Source organism: Pseudorca crassidens, chromosome 1 (genome assembly GCF_039906515.1).
Source record: "Pseudorca crassidens isolate mPseCra1 chromosome 1, mPseCra1.hap1, whole genome shotgun sequence".
Classification (NCBI taxonomy): Eukaryota; Metazoa; Chordata; class Mammalia; order Artiodactyla; family Delphinidae; genus Pseudorca; species Pseudorca crassidens.
This window is the reverse complement of record NC_090296.1, coordinates 41,552,916-41,573,006: the sequence shown is the minus strand read 5'-3', so window position 1 is coordinate 41,573,006 and position 20,091 is coordinate 41,552,916. Positions and strand designations below refer to the sequence as shown.

At 39.9% G+C, this 20,091-nt stretch overlaps 1 long non-coding RNA gene across 1 annotated transcript in view; it reads right to left on the bottom strand.

The window, feature by feature from the left end:
* The window catches only part of LOC137226248 (uncharacterized), a 122,697-nt gene that overhangs the window by 87,757 nt on the left and 14,849 nt on the right, over window positions 1-20,091 (bottom strand). The window lies entirely within an intron of this gene.

Below are 20,091 nucleotides of genomic sequence, written 5' to 3'. Positions count from 1 at the left end.
ACTGTGATTAAAAATCTTCCAACAAACAAAAGCCCAGGACCAGATGGCTTCTCAGGCGAATTCTATCAAACATTTAGAGAAGAGCGAACACTTATCCTTCTCAAACTCTTCCAAAATATATCAGAGGAAGGAACACTCCCAAACTCATTCTACAAGGCCACCATCACCCTGATACCAAAACCAGACAAGGATGTCACAAAGAAAGAAAACTACAGGCCAATATCACTGATGAACATAGATGTAAAAATCCTCAACAAAATACTAGCAAACAGAATCCAACAGCACATTAAAGGGATCATACACCAGGATCAAGTGGGGTTTATTCCAGGAATGTAAGGATTCTTCAGTATACGCAAAACAATCAATGTGATAAACCATATAAACAAATTGAAGGAGAAAAACCATATGATCATCTCAATAGATGCAGAGAAAGCTTTTGACAAAATTCAACACCCATTCATGATAAAAAGCCTCCAGAAAGTAGGCATAGAGGGAACTTTCCTCAACATAATAAAGGCCATATATGACAAACCCACAGCCAACATCGTCCTCAATGGTGAAAAACTGAAATCATTTCCACTAAGATCAGGAACAAGACAAGACTGCCCACTCTCACCACTCTTATTCAATATAGTTTTGGAAGTTTTAGCCACAGCAATTAGAGAAGAAAAGGAAATAAAAGGAATCCAAATCAGAAAAGAAGAAATAAAGCTGTCACTGTTTGCAGATGACATGATACTATACATAGAGAATCCTAAAGATGCTACCAGAAAACTACTAGAGCTAATCAATGAATTTGGTAAAGTAGCAGGATACAAAATTAATGCACAGAAATCTCTGGCATTACTATACACTAAGGATGAAAAATCTGAAAGTAAAATCAAGAAACACTCCCATTTACCATTGCAACAAAAAGAATAAAATATCTAGGAATAAACCTACATAAGGAGACAAAAGATCTGTATGCAGAAAATTATAAGACACTGATGAAAGAAATTAAAGATGATACAAATAGATGGAGAGATATACCATGTCTTGGATTTGAAGAATCAACATTGTGAAAATGACCCTACTACCCAAAGCAATCTACAGATTCAATGCAATCCCTATCAAACTACCACTGGCATTTTTCACAGAACTAGAACAAAAAATTTCACAATTTGTATGGAAACACAAAAGACCCCGAATAGCCAAAGCAATCTTGAGAACGAAAAATGGAGCTGGAGGAAGCAGGCTCCCTGACTTCAGACTATACTACAAAGCTACAGTAATGAAGACAGTATGGTACTGGCACAAAAACAGAAATATAGATCAATGGAACAGGATAGAAAGCCCAGAGATAAACCCACGCATATATTGTCACCTTATTATTATTATTTTTTTTTGTGGTACACGGGCCTCTCACTGTTGTGGCCTCTCCTGTTGTGGAGCCCATGCTCCGGATGCACAGGCTCAGCTGCCATGGATCATGGGCGCAGCCACTCCGCAGCATTTAGGATCTTCCCGGACTGGGGCACGAACCTGTGTCCCCTGCATTGTCAGGCAGAATCTCAACCACTGCACTACGAGGGAAGCCCTGGTCACCTTATTTTTGATAAAGGAGGCAGGAATGTACAGTGGAGAAAGGACAGCCTCTTCAATAAGTGGTGCTGGGAAAACTGGACAGGTACATGTAAAAGTATGAGATTAGATCACTCCCTAACACCATACACAAAAATAAGCTCAAAATGGATTAAAGACATAAATGTAAGGCCAGAAACTATCAAACTCTTAGAGGAAAACGTAGGCAGAACACTCTATGACATAAATCACAGCAAGATCCTTTTTGACCCACCTCCTAGAGAAATGGAAATAAAAACAAAAATAAACAAATGGGACCTAATGAAACTTCAAAGCTTTTGCACAGCAAAGGAAACCATAAACAAAACCAAAAGATAACCCTCAGAATGGGAGAAAATATTTGCAAATGAAGCAACAGACAAAGGATTAATCTCCAAAATTTTTAAGCAGCTCATGCAGCCCAATAACAGAAAGACAAACAACGCAATCTAAAAATGGGCAGAAGGCCTAAATAGACATTTTTCCAAAGAAGATATACAGACTGCCAACAAACACATGAAAGAAAGCTCAACTTCATTAATTGTTAGAGAAATGCAAATCAAAACTACAATGAGATATCATCTCACACCAGTCAGAATGGCCATCATCAAAAAATCTACAAACAATAAATGCTGGAGAGGGTGTGGAGAAAAGGGAACCCTCTTGCACTGTTGGTGGGAATGTAAATTGATACAGCCACTGTGGAGAACAGTATGGAAGTTCATTAAAAAGACTATAAATAGAACTACCATATGACCCAGCAATCCCACTACTGGGCATATACCCTGAGCAAACCATAATTCGAAAAGAGTCATGTAACAAAGTGTTCATTGCAGCTCTATTTACAATAGCCCAGAGATGGAAACAACCTAGATGCCCATCATCGGATGAATGGATAAATAAGATGTGGCACATATATACAATGAAATATTACTCAGCCTTAAAAAGGAACGAAATTGAGCTATTTGTAATGAGGTGGATAGACCTAGAGTCTGCATACAGAATGAAGTAAGTCAGAAAGAGAAAGACAAATATCATATGCTAACACATATATATGGAATTTAAGGGGAAAAAAATGTCATGAAGAACCCAGGGGTAAGACAGGAATAAAGACACAGACTTACTAGAGAATGGACTTGAGGATATGGGGAGGGGGAAGGGGGAGCTGTGAGAAAGTGAGAGAGAGGCATGGACATATATACACTACCAAACGTAAGGTAGATAGCTAGTGGGAAGCAGCTGCATAGCACAGGGAGATCAGCTCGGTGCTTTGTGACCGCCTGGCAGGGTGGGATGAGGAGGGTGGGAGGGAGGGAGATGCAAGAGGGAAGAGATATGGGAACATATGTATATGTATAACTGATTCACTTTGTTATAAAGCAGAAACCAACACACCATTGTAAATCAATTATACTCCAATAAAGATAAAAAAAGAAAAAGAAACAGGAGAAGTAAAAACTGACACTTCAGAAATACAAAAGATCATGAGAGATTACTATAAGAAACTGTGTGCCAATAAAATGGACAACCTGGAAGAAATGGACAAATTCTTAGAAAAGCACAACCTTCCGAGACTGAACCAGGAAGAAATAGAAAATATAAACAGACCAATCACAAGCACTGAAATTGAAACTGTGATTAAAAATCTTGCAACAAACAAAAGCCCATGATCAGATGTATTCACAGGTGAATTCTACGAAACATTTAGAGAAGAGCTATCACCTATCGTTCTCAAACTCTTCCAAAATATAGGACAGGGAGGAACACTCCCAAACTCATTCTACAAGGCCACGATCACCTTGATACCAAAACCAGACAAACATGTCACAAGAAAAGAAAACTACTGGCTAATAACACTGATGAACATAGATGTAGAAATCCTCAACAAAATACTAGCAAACAGAATTCAACAACACATTAAAAGGGTCATACACCATGATCAAGTGGGGTTTATCGCAGGAATGCTAGGATTCTTCAGTTTACACAAATCAATGTGATACACCATATTAACAAACTGAAAGATAAAAATCATATGATCATCTCTATAGATGCAGAAAAAGCTTTAGACAAAATTCAACAGTCATTTATGATAAAAACTCCCCAGAAGGTAGGCATAGAGGGAACCTACCTCAACATAATAAAGGCCATATATGACAAACACCCAACCAACATCCTTCTCAATGGTGAAAAACTGAAAACATTTTCACTAAGATCAGGAACAAGACAAGGTTGCCCAATCGCACCACTATTATTCAACATAGTTTTGGAAGTTTTAGGTACTGCAATCAGAGAAGTAAAAGAAATAAAAGGAATCCAAATTGGAAAAGAAGAAGAGAAATGTCAGTGTTTGCAGATGACATGATACTATACATAGAATCCTAAAGATGGTACCATAAAACTACTAGGACTAATCAATGAATTTGGTAAAGTAGCAGTATACAAAATTAATGCACAGAAATCTCTTGCATTCCTGTACATTTATGATGAAAAATCTGAAACAGAAATTAAGGAAACACTACAATTTACCATTGCAACAAAAAGAATAAAAAACCTAGGAATAAATCTACCTAAGGAGACAAAAGACCTGTATGCAGAAACCTATAAGACACTGATGAAAGAAATTAAAGATTATACAAACAGATGTAGAGTTGTACCATGTTCTTGGATTGGAAGAATCAACATTGTGAAACTGACTATACTACCCAAAGCAATCTACAGATTCAGTGCAATCCCTATCAAACTACCAATGGCATTTTTCACAGAGCTAGAAGAAAAGAATTTACAATTTGTATAGAACCACAAAAGACCTCAAATAGCCAAAGCAATCTTGAGAAAGAAAAGCGGAGATGGGGGAATCAGGCTCCCTAACTTCAAACTCTACTACAACGCTACAGTAATCAAGACAGTATGGTACTGGCACAAAAACAGAAATATAGATCAATGGAACAGGACAGAAAGCCCAGCGATAACTCACACAATGTGGTCACCTTATCTTTGATAAAGGAGGTAAGAATATACAATGGAGAAAAGACAGCCCCTTCAATAAGTTGTGCTGGGAAGACTGGACAGCTACATGTAATAGAATGAAATTAGAACATTCCTGGGCTTCCCTGGTGGCGCAGTGGTTGAGGGTCCGCCTGCCGATGCAGGGGACGCGGGTTCGTGCCCCGGTCCGGGAGGGTCCCACATGCCGCGGAGCGGCTGGGCCCGTGAGCCATGGCCGCTGGGCCTGCGCGTCCGGAGCCTGTGCTCCGCAACGGGAGAGGCCGCGGCAGTGAGAGGCCCACATACCGCAAAAAAAAAAAAAAAAAAAAATTAGAACATTCCTTAACATCATACACAAAAATAAACTCAAAATGGATTAAATACGTAAATGTAAGGCCAGACACTATAAAACTCTTAGAGGAAAACATAGGCAGAACACTCTGTGACATAAATCACAGCTTGATCCTTTTTGACCCATCTTCTAGAGAAAGGGAAATAAAAACAAAAATAAACAAATGGGACCTAATGAAACTTAACAGCTTTTGCTCAGCATAGGAAACCATAAACAAGACAATGAACAACCCTCAGAATGGGAGAAAATATTTGCAAATGAAGCAATGGACAAAGGATTAATCTTCAAAATATAGAAGCAGCTCATGCAGCTCAATATCAAAATAAAACAACCCAATCCAAAAATGGGCAGAGGACCTAAATAGACATTTCTCCAAAGAAGGTATACAGATTGCCAACAAACACATGAAAGTATGTTCAATATCACTAATCATTAGAGAAATGCAAATCAAAAGTACATTGAGGTATCACCTCACACCGGTCAGAATGGTCATCATGAAAAAATCTACAAACAATAAATTCTGGAGAGTATGTGGAGAAATTGGAACCCTCTTGCACTGTTGGTGGGAATGTAAATTGATACAGCCACTATGGAGAACAGTATGCAGGTTCCTTAAAAACCTAAAATAGGGCTACCATATGACCCAGCAATCCCACTACTGGGCATATACCCTGAGAAAACTATAATTCAAAAAGTCATGTACCACAATGTTCACTGCAGCTCTTTTTACAATACCCAGGACATGGAAGCAACCTGTGTCCATCGACAGATGAATGGATAAAGAAGATGTGGCACATATATACAATGGAATGTTACTCAGCCATAAAAGGAAATGAAATTGAGTTATTTATAGTGAGGTGGATGGACCTAGAGACTGTCATACAGAATGGAGTAAGTCAGAAAGAGAAAAACAAATACAGTATGCTAACCCATATATATGGAATCTAAAAAAAATAAAATGGTTCTGAAGAACCTAGGGGCAGGACAGGAATAAAGACACAGACATAGAGAATGGAGTTGAGGACTTGGGCCGGGGTGGGGCGGGTAGGGTAAGCTGGGATGAAGTAAGAGAGTGGCATGGACATATATACACTACCAAATGTAAAATAGATAGCTAGTGGGAAGCAGCCACATAGCACAGGGAGATCAGCTCAGTTCTTTGTTTCCACCTAGAGGGGTGGGAAAGGCAGAGTGTGAGGGAAACACAAGAGGGAGGAGATATGGGGATATATGTATATGTATAGCTGAATCACTTTATTATAAAGCAGAAATGAACACACCATTGTAAAGCAATTATACTCCAATAAAATGTTAAAAAAAAGAAATGAACAAAGAATAAGTACAAAGAATGGGAAAACATGGATTAAAATGGCAATAAGTATATACCTATCACTAACTACTTTAAATGTCAATGGTCTGAATGCTCCAATCCAAAGACACAGTGTGGCAGATTGGACAGGTTAGATTAAAAAAAAAACAATAAACTCAAAAACAAACAAACACCAAGGACCTACAAAATGCTGCCTACAAGAGACTCACTTCAGGGCAAAAGGCACACACCATCTGAAAGTGAGGGGCTGGAAAAAGATATTTTGTACAAGTGGAAATGATAAGAAATCAAGGAAACCAATACTCATAATCAGACAAAATAGACTTTAAAACAAAGGCCATAAAGATAAAGAAGTCATTATATAATGATAAAGGGATCAATACAAGAAGTGGGTATTATACTCAATAACATACGCACACAACATAGGAGCACCTAAATATACAAAACAAATTCTAACAGACATATAGGGATAAACTGATAAAATAATATTAGGAGACTTTAAATACCCCACTGACATCAATGGAGAGATCATCCAGATAGAAAAGCAATAAGGCAACAGAGGTCCTAAATGACACAAATAGACCACTTGGACTTAATTGATATCTACAGGACCAATACATATTCTTTTCAAGTGCTCATGGAACGTTCTGTAGGACGTACCACATGCTAAGCCACAAAAAAAGAATCAACAAGTTCAAGGAGATAGAAATTATTTCAAGCATCTTTTTTTGACCACAGTGGTATGAAACTAGAACTCACCCACAGAAAGAAAAACAGGAAAAGAACCAAGACACAGAGACTAAATAACATGCTACTAAAAAACCAATGGGTCAACAATGAAATCAAAGAAATAAAAAATACCTTGAGACAAATGACAATGAAAACGTGACCTTACAAAATCTACGGGGTGAAGCAAAAGCAGTTCTAAGAGGGAAGTTCATAGCAATACAGGCCTACCTCAAGAAACAAGAAAAATCTCAAACAAACAAACTAACCTACCACCTAAAAGAATTAGAAAAATATGAACAAAGAAAACTCAAAGTCAGCAGAAGGACAGGGAGATCAGCTCAATGCTTTGTGACCACCTAGAGGGGTGGGATAGGGAGGGTGGGAGGGCTACGCAAGAGGGAGGGGATGTGGGGATATGTGTGTGCATATGGCTGATTCGCTTTGTTGTGCAGCGGAAACTGGCATGATGGTGTGAAGCAATTGTACTTCAGCAAAGATGTTAAAAAAAAAAGTCAGCAGAAGGAAGGAAATAAAGATCAGAGAGGAACTAAAATATAAATTTTTAAAAAACAACAGAAAAGATCAATAAAACCAAGAGCTGGTTTTTTTAAAAGATAAAGAAAAATCAACAAACCTCTAGCCACGCTCACCAAGAAGAAAAGAGAGGGGATCCAAATAAACAAAATATGAAATGGAGGAGGAGAAATAACCAATAACAGAGAAATTTTTAAAAATCATAAGAGAACACTATGAACAGTTACATGCAAACAAATTGGACAACCTAGAAGAAATGGACAAGTTTCTAGAAACTTACATCCTACCAAAACAGTCAAGAAGAAACATAATTTGAACAGGCTAATCACTAGAAGTGAAATAGAATCTGTAATTTAAAAATTCCCTCCAAAAGGGAACCCTCCTATACTGTTGGTGGGAATGTAAATTGGTACAGCCACTAAGGAGAACAGTATAGAGGTTCCTTAAAAAACTAAAAATAGAGCTACGATATGATCCAGCAATCCCACTCCTGGGCATATATCCAGTGAAAACCATAATTCGAAAAGATACATGCACCCCAATGTTCACTGCGGAGATGTTTACAATAGTCAGGACATGGAAGCAACCTAAATGTCCATTGATGGAGGAATGGATAAAGATGTGTATATATATACAATGGAATATTACTTAGTCATAAAAAAGAACAAAATAATGCCATTTGAAGCAACATGGATGACCTAGAGATTGTCATAATGAGTGAAGTAAGTCAGACAGAGAAAGACAAACATATGATATCGCTTACATGTGGAATCTAAAAAATGGTACAAATGAACCTATTTACAAAACAGAAATAGAGTCACAGATGTAGAAAACACACTTATGGTTACCAAGGGGGAAAGTCAGGGTGGGGATAAATTGGGAGATTGGGACATATACACACTATTTTATATAAAATAGATAACTAATAAGAACGTTTTGTATAGCACAGGGAACACTACTCAGTACTCTGTAATGACCTATATGGGAATAGAATCCTAAAAAGAGTGGATATATGTATATGTATAACTGATTCACTTTGCTGTACAGCAGAAACTAACACAACATTGTAAATCAATTATACTCCAATAAAAAATAATTTAGAAAATTTCCTCCAAACAAAAGTTCTGGACCAAACAACTTCATTGGGGAATTCTACCAAACATACAAAGAAGGACTTATACCTATCCTTCTCAAACTATTACAAAAAATTCAAGAGGAGGGAACACTCCCAAATCCATTTTATGAAGCCACCATCACCCTGATAGCAAAACCAGATAAAGACACTACAAAAAATGAAAATTACAGGCCAGTATCTTCGATGAATATAAAAACAAAAGTCCTCAACAAAATATAAGCAACCAAATATAACAATACATTAAAGGAATCATACACCATGGTCAAGTGGGATTTATTACAGGGATGCAAGAATTTTTCAGTATTCACAAAATCAATATGACACACTACATTAACAAATTGAAGAATAAAAACTATATGATCATCTCAATAGATGTAGAAAAATCTTTTTACAAAATTCAACATCCACTTATGATAAAAACTCTCCAGAAAGTGTGCATAGAAGTAACTTACCTCAACATAATAAAGGCCACATATGACAAACCTGTGGCTTTGGACTTCCAAAACTATGTTAAATAAAAGTGGCGAGAGTGGACATCCTTGTCTTGTTCTTGATCTTAGAGGAAATGCTTTCAGCTTTTTACCTTTGAATATGATGTTAGCTGTGGGTTTGTCATATATGGCCTTTATTATGTTGAAGTAGATTCTCTCTATGCCCAGTTTTTGGAGAGTTTTTATCATAAATTGCTGTTGAATTTTGTCAAAAGCTTTTTCTGCATCTACTGAGATGATCGTATGGTTTTTATTCTTCAGTTTGTTAATATGGTGTATCACATTGGTTGATTTGCAGATGTTGAAAATTCTTGCACTCCTGGGATAAATCCCACTTGATCATGGTGTATGATCCTTTTAATGTATTGTTGAATTTGGTCTGTTAGTATTTTGTTGAGGTTTTGTGCATCTATGCTCATCATTGATATTGGTTGATGAAAAGAAAAGTGTAATTTTCTTTTTTTGTGGTACCTTTGTCTGGTTTTGTTATCAGGGTGATGGTGGCCTTGCAGAATGAGCTTGGGAGTGTTCCTTCCTCTGAAATTTTTTGGAAGCGTTTCAGAAGGAGAGGTGTTAACTCTTCTCTAAATGTTTGATAGATTTCACCTGTGAAGCCATCTGGTCCTGAACTTTTGTTTGTTGGAAGTTTTTAAATCACAGTTTCAATTTCAGTACTTGTGATCAGTCTGTTCATCTTTTTGATTTCTTCCTGGTTCAATCTTGGAAGGTTGCACCTTTGTAAGAATTTGTCCATTTCCTCCAGGTTGTCCATTTTATTGGCATATAGTTGCTTGTAGTAGTCTCTTATGATACTTTGTATTTCTGTGATGTCCACTGTAACTTCTTTTTCATTTCTAATTTTATTGATTTGAGCCCTCTCCCTCTTTTTCTTGATGAGTCTGGCTAAAGGTTAATCAATTTTATCTTCTCAAAGAACCAGCTTTTAGTTTTATTTATCTTTGCTATTGTTTTCTTTGTTTCTATTTCATTTATTTCTGCTCTGATCTTTATGATTTCCTTCCTTCTACTAAATTTGTGTTTTGTTTTTTCTGCTTTCTCTAGTTCCTTTAGGTGTAAGGTTAGTTTGTTTATTTGAGGTTTTTCTTGTTTCTTGAGGTAGGATTGCTTTTGGTATAAACTTCCCTCTTAGAACTGTTTTTGCTGCATCCCATAGGTTTTGGATCATCATGATTTTGTTGTCATTTGTCTCTAGGTATTTTTTTATTTCCTCTTTGATTTCTTCAGTGATCTCTTGCTTATTTAGTAATGTATTGTTTAGCCTTCATGTGTTTGTGTTTTTTACTTTTTTCCCTGTAACTGATTTTTAATCTCAGAGCATTGTGGTCAGAAAAGATGCTTGATAGTGATTTCAATTTTCTTAAACTTACTGAGGTTTGATTTGTGACCCAAGATGTGATCTACCCTGGAGAATGTTCCATGTGCACATGAGAAGAAAGTGTAATCTGCTGCTTCAGATGGAATGTCCGATAAATAGCAATTAAATCTATCTGGTTTATTGTGTCATTTAAAGCTTTTGTTTCCTTATTAATTTTCTGTCTGGATGATCTGTCCTTTGGTGTAAGTGAGCTGTTAAAGTCCCCCACTATTATTGTGCTACCGTTGATTTCCTCTTTTATAGCTGTTAGCATTTGCCTTATGTATTGAGGTGCTCCTATGTTGGGGGCATATATATTTATAATTGTTATACCTTCTTCTTGGATTGATTCCTTGGTCATTATGTAGTGTCTTTCCTTGTCTCTTGTAACATTCTTTATTTTAAATTCTATTTTATCTGATATGACTATTGCTACTCCAGCTTTCTTTTGAATTCTTTTGATTTATTTCAGTCCGTATGTGTCCCAAGGTCTGAAGGAGGTCTCTTGTAGACAGCGTATATATGGGTCTTGTTTTTGTATCCATTCAGCAAGCCTGTGTATTTATTTATTTGCGGTACGCGGGCCTCGCACTGCTGCGGCCCCTCCCGTTGCGGAGCACAGGCTCCGGACGCACAGGCTCAGCGGCCATGGCCCACGGGCCCAGCCGCTCCACGGCATGTGGGATCCTCCCGGACCCGAACCCGCGTACCCTGCATCAGCAGGTGGACCCCCAACAACTGTGCCACCAGGGAAGCCCAAGCCTGTGTATTTTGGTTGGAGCGTTTAATCCATTCACATTTAAAGTAATTATCGATATGTATGTTCCTATTACCATTTTCTTAATTGTTTTGGGTTTGTTTTTGTAGGTCCTTTTCTTCTCTTGTATTTCCCACTTAAAGAAGTTCCTTTACCATTTGTTGTAGAGCTGGTCTGGTGGTGCTGAATTCTCTTAGCTTTTGCTTGTCTGTAAAGCTTTTGATTTCTCTGTCGAATTTGGATGAGATCCTTGCCAGGTAGAGTAATCTTGGTTGCAGGCTCTTCCCTTTCATCACTTTAAATATATCGTGCCACTCCCTTCTGGCTTGTAGAGTTTCTGCTGAGAAATCAGCTGTTAACCTTATGGGAGTTCTCTTGTATGTTATTTGTGGTTTTTCCCTTGCTTTTAATAATTTTTCTTTGTCTTGAAGTTTTTCAATTTGATCACTATGTGTCTTGGTGTGTTTCTCCTTGGGTTTATCCTACCTGGGACTCTCTGTGCTTCATGGACTTGGATGGCTATTTCCTTTCCCATGTTAGGGAAGTTTTCGACTATAATCGCTTCAAATATTTTCTCAGGTCCTTTCTCTCTCTTTTCTCCTTCTGGGACCCCTATAATGTGAATGTTAGTGCATTTAATGTTTTCCCAGAGGTCTCTTAGGCTGTCTTCATTTCTTTTCATTCTTTTTTCTTTATTCTGTTCCACAGCAGTGATTTCCACCATTTTGTCTTCCAGGTCACTTATCCATTCTTCTGCCTCAGTTATTCTGCTATTGATTCCTTCTAGTGTATTTTTCATCTCAGTTATTGTATTGTTCATCTCTGTTTGTTCTTTAATTCTTCTAGGTCTTTGTTAAACATTTCTTGCATCTTCTTGATCTTTGCCTCCATTCTTTTTCCGAAGTCCTGGATCATTTTCACTACCATTATTCTGAATTCTTTTTCTGAAATGTTGCCTATCTCCACTTCATTTATTTGATTTTCTGGGGTTTTATCTTGTTCCTTCATCTGGTTCTTGTTCCTACATAGTCATCTGTCTTTTCATTTTGTTTATCTTTCTGCGAATGTGGTTTTCTTTCCACAGGCTGCAGGGTTGTAGTTCTTCTTGCTTCTGCTGTCTCTATGATTTCCTTCCTTCTACTAACTTTGGGTTTTGTTTGTTCTTCTTTCTCTAGTTCCTTTAAGTGTAAGATTAGATTGTCTATTAGAGATTTTTCTTGTTTCTTGAGGGAGGATTGTATTGCTATAAACTTCCGTCTTAGAACTGCTTTTGCTGCCTCCCATAGGTTTTGGATCACCATGCTTTCATTGTCATTTGTCTCTAGGTATTTTTTGATTTCCACTTTGATTTCTTCAGTGATCCATCACTTGTTTAGTAGCATATTGTTAAGCCTCCACGTGTTTGTGTTTTCCACAGTTTTTTCCCTTGTAGTTGATTTCTAATCTCACAGCATTGTGGTTGGAAAAGATGCTTGATATGATTTCAATTTTCTTAAATTTACTGAGGTTTGCTTTGTGGCCCAGCATGTGATCTATCCTGGAGAATGTTCCATGTGCACTTAAGAAGAATGTGTATTCTGCTACTTTGGGATGGAATGTTCTATAAATATCAATTAAGTGCATCTGGTCTAATGTGTCATTGAAGGCCTGTGTTTCCTTATTGATTTTCTGTCTGGATGATCTGTCCATTGATGTAAGTGGGGGTGTTAAAGTCCCCCAGTTTTATTGTGTTACTATCAATTTCTTCTTTTATGGTTGTTAGCATTTGCCTTACATATTGAGACACTCCTATATTGGGTGCATATATATTTATGATTCTTATAACTTCTTAGACTGATCCCTTGATCATTATGTACTGTCCTTATTTGTGTCTTGTAACAGTCTTTATTTTAAAGTCTATTTTGTCTGATATGAGTATTGCTACTCCAGCTTTCTTTTGATTTCCATTTGCATGAAGTACCTTTTTCCATCCCCTCACTTTCAGTCTGTAATGTGTCTGTAGATCTGAAATGGGTCTCTTGTAGACAGCATATATATGGGTCTTCTTTTTTAATCCACTCAGCCAGTGTAGGTCTTTTGGCTGGAGCATTTAATCCATTTACGTTTAAGGTAATTGTCAATATGTATGTTTAATGACTTACTGCCATTTTGTTAATTGTTTAGAATTTGTTTTTGTAGGTCTTTTTTCTTCTCTTCCTCTTTTGTTCTTTTCTCTTGTGATTTGATAACTATCTTTAGAGTTGTGTTTGGATTGCTTTTTCTTTTTTGTGTGTGTATCTATTGTAGGGTTTTGGTTTGTAGTTACCATGAAGTTTTGATACAGCCGTCTACACATAACAAGATTGTTTTAAGTTGCTGGTCTCTTAATTTCAAATGTATTTCCAATATCCTGCATTTGTAGTCTCCTCTTCTCATGATTGCTGGTTTTGATATGATATTTGTGTGCAGATGATTTCCTACCTTTGCTTTATGTTTGCCTTTACTGGTGAGCTTTTCCATTTGTAATATTTTGTTTCTAGTAGTGGCCTTTTCTTTTCTGCTTAGAGAAGTTCCTTTAGTATTTGTTGCAAAGCTGGTCTGGTGGTGCTGAATTCTCTTAACTTTTGCTTGTCTGTAAAGCTTTTGATTTCTCTGTCAAATCTGAACAAGAGCCTTGGTGGGTAGAGTATTCTTGGTTGTAAGTTTTCCGCTTTCATCACTTTGAACACATCATGCCACTCCCTTCTGGGCTGCAGAGTTTCTGCTGAAAAATCAGCTGATAACTGTATGGGGATTCCCCTGTATGTTATTTGTTGCTTTTCCCTTGTTGCTTTTAATATTTTCTCTTTGTCTTTAATTTTTGTCAACTTGATTAATATGTGTCTCGGTGTGTTCCTCCTTGGGTTTATCCTGTATGGTACTCAGTGCTTCCTGGACTTAAGTGTGTTTTTCCTTTCCCATTTTAGGATGTTTTCAGCTATTATCTCTCCAAATGTTTTGTCAGGTCCTTTCTCTCTTCTCCTTCTGGGACCCCCTATAATGTGAATGTTGGTGCGTTTCCAGCTCACTTATTCATTCTTCTGCCTCATTTATTCTGCTATTGATTCCTTCTAGTGTATTTTTCATCTCAGTTATTGTATTGTTCATCTGTTTGTTCTTTAATTCTTCTAGCTCTTTGTTAAACATTTCTTGTATCTTCTCGGTCTGTGCCTCCATTCTTTTTCCAAAATTTTGGATCTTTACTATCATTACTCTGAATTCTTCTTCAGGCAGATTGCCTACCTGCACTTCATTTAGTTGTTCTTCTGGGGTTTTATCTTGTTCCTTCATCTGGAACATATTTCTCTGCCATCTCATTTTGTCTAACTTTCTGTGTTGGTAAGGCTGCAGGTTTGTAGTTCCTCTTGCTTCTGGTGTCTGCCCCTTGTGGGTGAGTTTGGTCCAGGGGCTTGTACATGCTTCCTGGTGGCAGGGTCTTGTGCCTGCCCTCTGGTGGGTGGAGCTGGATCTTGTCCCTCTGGTGGTAGGGCCATATCAAGGGGTGTGTTTAGAGGCAACTGTGTGCTCATTATGACTTTAGGCAGCCTGTCTGCTGATGGCTGGGGCTGCGTTCCCACCCTGTTGGTTGTTGGCCTGAGGTGTCCCAGTACTGGATCCTGCAAGCTGTTGGGTGGGGTCAGGTCTTGGTGCCATAATGGCGAATTCCAGGAGACCTCATGCCAATGAACTCTGTCACCAGTTCCTTGACCCCACAGTGAGCCACAGTCGATCCCCGCCTTCTTCAGGAGGCCCTTCAAGAAACGCAGGTAGGTCTGGCCCAGGCTCCTATGAAGTCACTGCTTTGCCCTGGGTCCTAATGAATATGAAAACCTGTGTGTGCCCTCTGAGAGTGGAGTCTCTGTTTCCCTCAGCCCTGTGGAGCTCTTGCACTCAAGCCCCTCTGGCCTTCAAAGCCAAATGCTCTTGGGGCTCCTTTTCCCAATGCAAGACCCCCAGGCTGGGGAGCCTGATGTGTGGCTCAGAACTCTCCCTCCTGTGAGAGAACCTCTGCGATATAATTATTTTCCAGTTTGTGGGTCACCCACCTGGCAGTTATGGGATTTGATTATATCGTGAATGTGCCCCTCCTATCATCTAGTTGTGTCTTCTTCTTTGTCTTTGGAGGTAGAATATCTTTTTTGGTAGATTCCAGTTTTTTGTTTGTTTTTTTGTCAATGGTTGTTCAGCAGTTAGTTGTGATTTTGGTGTTTTCATGAGAGGAGTTGAGCTCAAGTCCTACTCCAGCATCTTGTCTCCACCAGTCTCCACCTCCATGTATCTCAGCTACTATATTTAGGAGCTGTTCCCTGCTCCTGCTCACCTTGGTGCGGCACAGCTGGACCATAACCTACAGGTTTCCCACTTCCACTGCAAACACCTGGGTATGTATCTCCCCACCCAGCACCCCTCCTCCAGATGATACGTTTTAAATTCCCCAAACTGAAGTCACATAAAGTGTGCTACTGAATATTCAGTGCTGGGTGGTTTCTGTCCCTGACCTCCCATAGTTTCCTAACAGGTATGTGCTGCTGATTTGAACTCAGCTAGAGACTTGCAGGAACCTCTGCAGATCTCTAGAGCTCTTTTCCTCTTCAGTTTTCTCAGAGACTTTCTCCTGAGAATTCTAGTGACCTTGGTTTCCCTGGACTCCCAACTCTGTCTGCTCAACACAGCGGGGGTCACCAGGTACCATCTCGTTCCCCTTCCCTGCACCATAGTCCCTCCCCAGGCAGGAAGCTGGAGAATTCACAGGGCTCATGTTTTACATTTCCCTTCTCTCAGGGATCCCTGTGCTTTGCTGCCTGATTGTCCAATGTCCCAAACACCATCACTGCTTCATGTAGAAGGAAAACTCTGGTCCCTGATACTCCATCTTGACTGGACTCTGAAATCCCTTGCTTCTTGACAACCCCACACTTTTAAGTCCTACCCAGATGCACCAACCAGTGATCAGAATTTTCAGGAACCACTGTATCTTCTGGGCAACATTTATATAAAAATATCCTAACAGAAACTCCACGACATCTTATTTCTTCTAACTGTATCCAGGTTGGATATCCTCAAATCCACAATTATTTAGGGAAAAAGATTTTGTATAACTACAAAAATCATGTTATGTTGTTAGCTGGTCATGTTACTAGCTGAACCCAAGCCTTTATTTTCTAGAATATAGTCATTGTTGGTTATCATGTCACATTTTTTGACAATGCCTATCATGTAAACATGTTTGCATTTTATATGGATATATGTAGATTTACTGATCATACTCAATTCCCAATTATCTGAAAACAAGTAAACTATAATGATACCAAAAAAATGCACATTTGGAAAAAATTAAATACCTAGGAAGTGACAAAAGCATTTACACATTAGACGGCATCTATTGTTTGGCACAACAGGGAAACAGTAGACCCCATGCTGTATCTACTGCAACCTGGGAATGCTCCTCCTTGGCCAGACACACAACTTATCCAAATAGCTTGGTTTCTCAACCCACAGCCCCTCTGGGGAACAAGGTAGTGGCCTCTGGTCTAGGTGTAGCAGCCTACATGGCCAGAGATCCCACTTCGGTCAACCACATGAGACCATGGAATTGGGTGAGGAAGGGAAGGGAGATGAAAGGTGCAGGCATTGGAGTGTTTGGCTTTGTCCCGAATTTCAAAACAACGGGGTCAGCAAAGAGACTATCTCTTTAAAGAGACTATCTGTTAGGCTGTTTTTCATTTTAGTTTATGTTCCCAAACTGGTAAGAGTATTTATATATTTGGATGATGGTTACAGAAGAGTAAACATGCTCCTAAATATAGCATGTAATTTACGATAGACAAATAAAGCCTCAGGGTTACATCACTCAAGAACAGAAGAGCTCCAGCCTCTTACTCACAGGCAGTCACCGCTGTTTACTTTCAAGATTCCACCACATTTGTGATTCTACTTGTTTCTACAACTTTGCTGCTACCAACTGATGAACTCCCTCCACATACCTGTAATCCAAATTCCCCAAGAGAGAGAACCTAATTGGCTGGCCATTCTCAAGAGTCTTGTTGGGCTGTGGGATAGCTGCCTTAGATTCAGGTGCCAACCTCTGACCTAGGGTGGCAAGGTCATGTGGGTAAGTCAAGATCATCTGCAAGTGTGGCAGGGACTCAGATCATATCCAGCATGTTAGTGGAGGATTTTACTTAACATTTTCAACAGTATAAGCAAGCCCCTGAGCTAATCTGTGTAGGAGATAAGGATGTGGAAAAGACTTGATTCCTGACATTCTGATGTTGCACATGGTTATGAGGAGTAGGGGAGTGAAGAGTGACAGTGTCCACCTGATGCTGAATTTTAGTTCTGCCCTCAGTCAAGCATGCAGGTCAATTGCTTAATTAGGGTCTTCTCCCTAATGAGAGCTCAGTAAGTGATAGTTGTTACTATGGAAACAGCAGATAAAGCCCTATACTGGAGCCTCCCAGGCATATTCTTATGTCCCACCCAGTTCTGCTGGACCAAGAAAGGTTGGGGAGCAGGCACAGCCAGTCTGTGGAGGTGCAGCTGCTTTTGCAAATGGAAGAGAGAAGGGCAGGGGCAGCGTCCAGAGGCTGCCAGTGTCTTCAAACAGCTGCTAACTCTTCCCCCAGGGCTGCCCTGAGCCCAGGTGAGTACTTTGGCTGGGCTAACGGGAGTCTCACCTGGGACTTGAGGAAGCTGTGAGTGCTCTCAGCTCTCCAATCACCTCATCATCCCTGGCTTGTTAGCAAGTCAGCTGACACCACCCTTTCATGGGCCTATCTCCAATGTCTGTCTTGGAATGTGTAGATTCAGATGAACTTCTCTTACTATGTTCTTTGTGGCACCTTCAACTTCTTCAAAGCCATAAACCACAGTGGTTAGCTGGAGGTTCCTCCTGAACAGCAAGTGGCTGTTTCCCTGGGTGTCCCCAGCCTTAACAGCCAGCCTCATGGTCCCCATGGCAGGAGGAAGGTTCACGTGGGGGCTCCCACCCACTGCTATGCAGGCAGGGTGAGCCCTCAGCCTCAGGTGTATGCTTCCCAGGTCAGGGTGAGCCGAGTTGAATGGATAACAAGGAATAGTTTATGTACCATTTAAAAGCAGACACTGCTTGGAAAGTCCATTCAGGTTTTAAGTTCAAATTGGCCAAATAATATTTCCACCACAGAACCTCAAGATCACCACATAAGCAAGACTTTTGAAAAATCGCCTTTGAAGTGTATTCCGTCAGGCTCTCAGCCTTTGGGAGCACAAAAGCCAGCACTGTGGTCTCACCCGGATGGAACTAGGAGCAAGGGAAGAGGGGCAAAGGCTGTCCGCAGTGACTGCCCCTCCCTGCCAGGGGAACTTTTCAAGGGCTATGAATGGGTTGTATCTGTATGACTAAATTTGGTCTAAGTTCTAATTTGTAGACCATGATTGTTGCTTTTTTAAGTGGAGGGTAGGTAGTGCTTTCATCTGTCGCCAGGGGCTTAGGTGAAGTCTCACAGGCTAGTTAGGGAAGGTGGGTTGTGGCTGACCATCACCCTTTTCACCTGAGGGCAGGTGTCTGATGCTCCCTCTCATCCTCTTCTCCCAGAGGCCCACACCACCACTCCATTTTAGTCCTGAGTCCTTGACTAGCTAAATCCTTCCTAAGTCCCTCTCAGAAGAAGGAACATGGCCAGGGAACTGGCATTTCCACAAACTCCTCAAAGTCAACACAGGCCACAGAGGGGTGGGTGGGGTTGGGTGGGAGACCTGAGTTCTCAAATAGGATTATTAAGACTCACAGCCATAGAAAACAAGCTCATGGTTACCAAAGGGGAGAGAGAAGGGGGAAGAGCAAATTAGAGGCCTGGGAATAACAGATCCAAACTACTCTGTATAAAATAGATAAGCAACAAGGATATATTGTATAGCACAGGGAATTAGAGCCATTATTTTGTAATAACTTATTATTTTTTTCTTTTTTTTTTTTTTTGCGGTACGCGGGCCTCTCCCTGTTGTGGCCTCTCCCGTTGTGGAGCACAGGCTCTGGATGTGCAGGCTCAGCGGCCATGGCTCACGGGCCCAGCAGCTCCATGGCATGTGGGATCTTCCCGGACCGGGGCATGAACCCGTGTCCCCTGCATCGGCAGGCGGACTCTCAACCACTGCGCCACCAGGGAAGCCCTATAATAACTTTTAATTGAGTATAAGCTGTAAAAATACTGAATCACTACGCTGTACACCTGAAACTAATATTGTAAATCAACTATTCTTCAATAAAAATAAATGAATAAAATGGGATTGTTGAATCCTCCAGAACTGACTCTTTGGAAAATGCATTGGTCTTGAAAAGACCAGAGAACCCGCCAGGGACCCTTGGGATTTGTACCTCATTATCCCAGCCCTGTGACCATGTGAAGATGTGAAAGGAGGGAGTAGTCTTTTTCAGCCACCTTCCTAAGGAAAGAGACTTGTATGGAGGCCCACAGAAACAAGAGATGCATAAAACCAGCTTCAGATGCATCATTCCCTCCTTCAAGATACAGAACAGGACAGTTTTAGAAGGATATGCCCCGGAGAACATGGCTACTCTCTCCCACAACAATTTCACAGAGGGCCAGGCAAAGCCAATCAGACCAGCACCACCTAACGGTTGACACTGTATGCCTGCCCTGAGCCAGGTAGTACCCTAAGTGCTTCCCCTGCAGCATCTCACTTAAATCCTGAAAATAATACCATCACATAAGCATGGCAATCGTCCTATTGCTCAGATGAAAAACTGAGGCTTAGAGAAGGAGCCTGCCCTGTGCAGGTGCCCT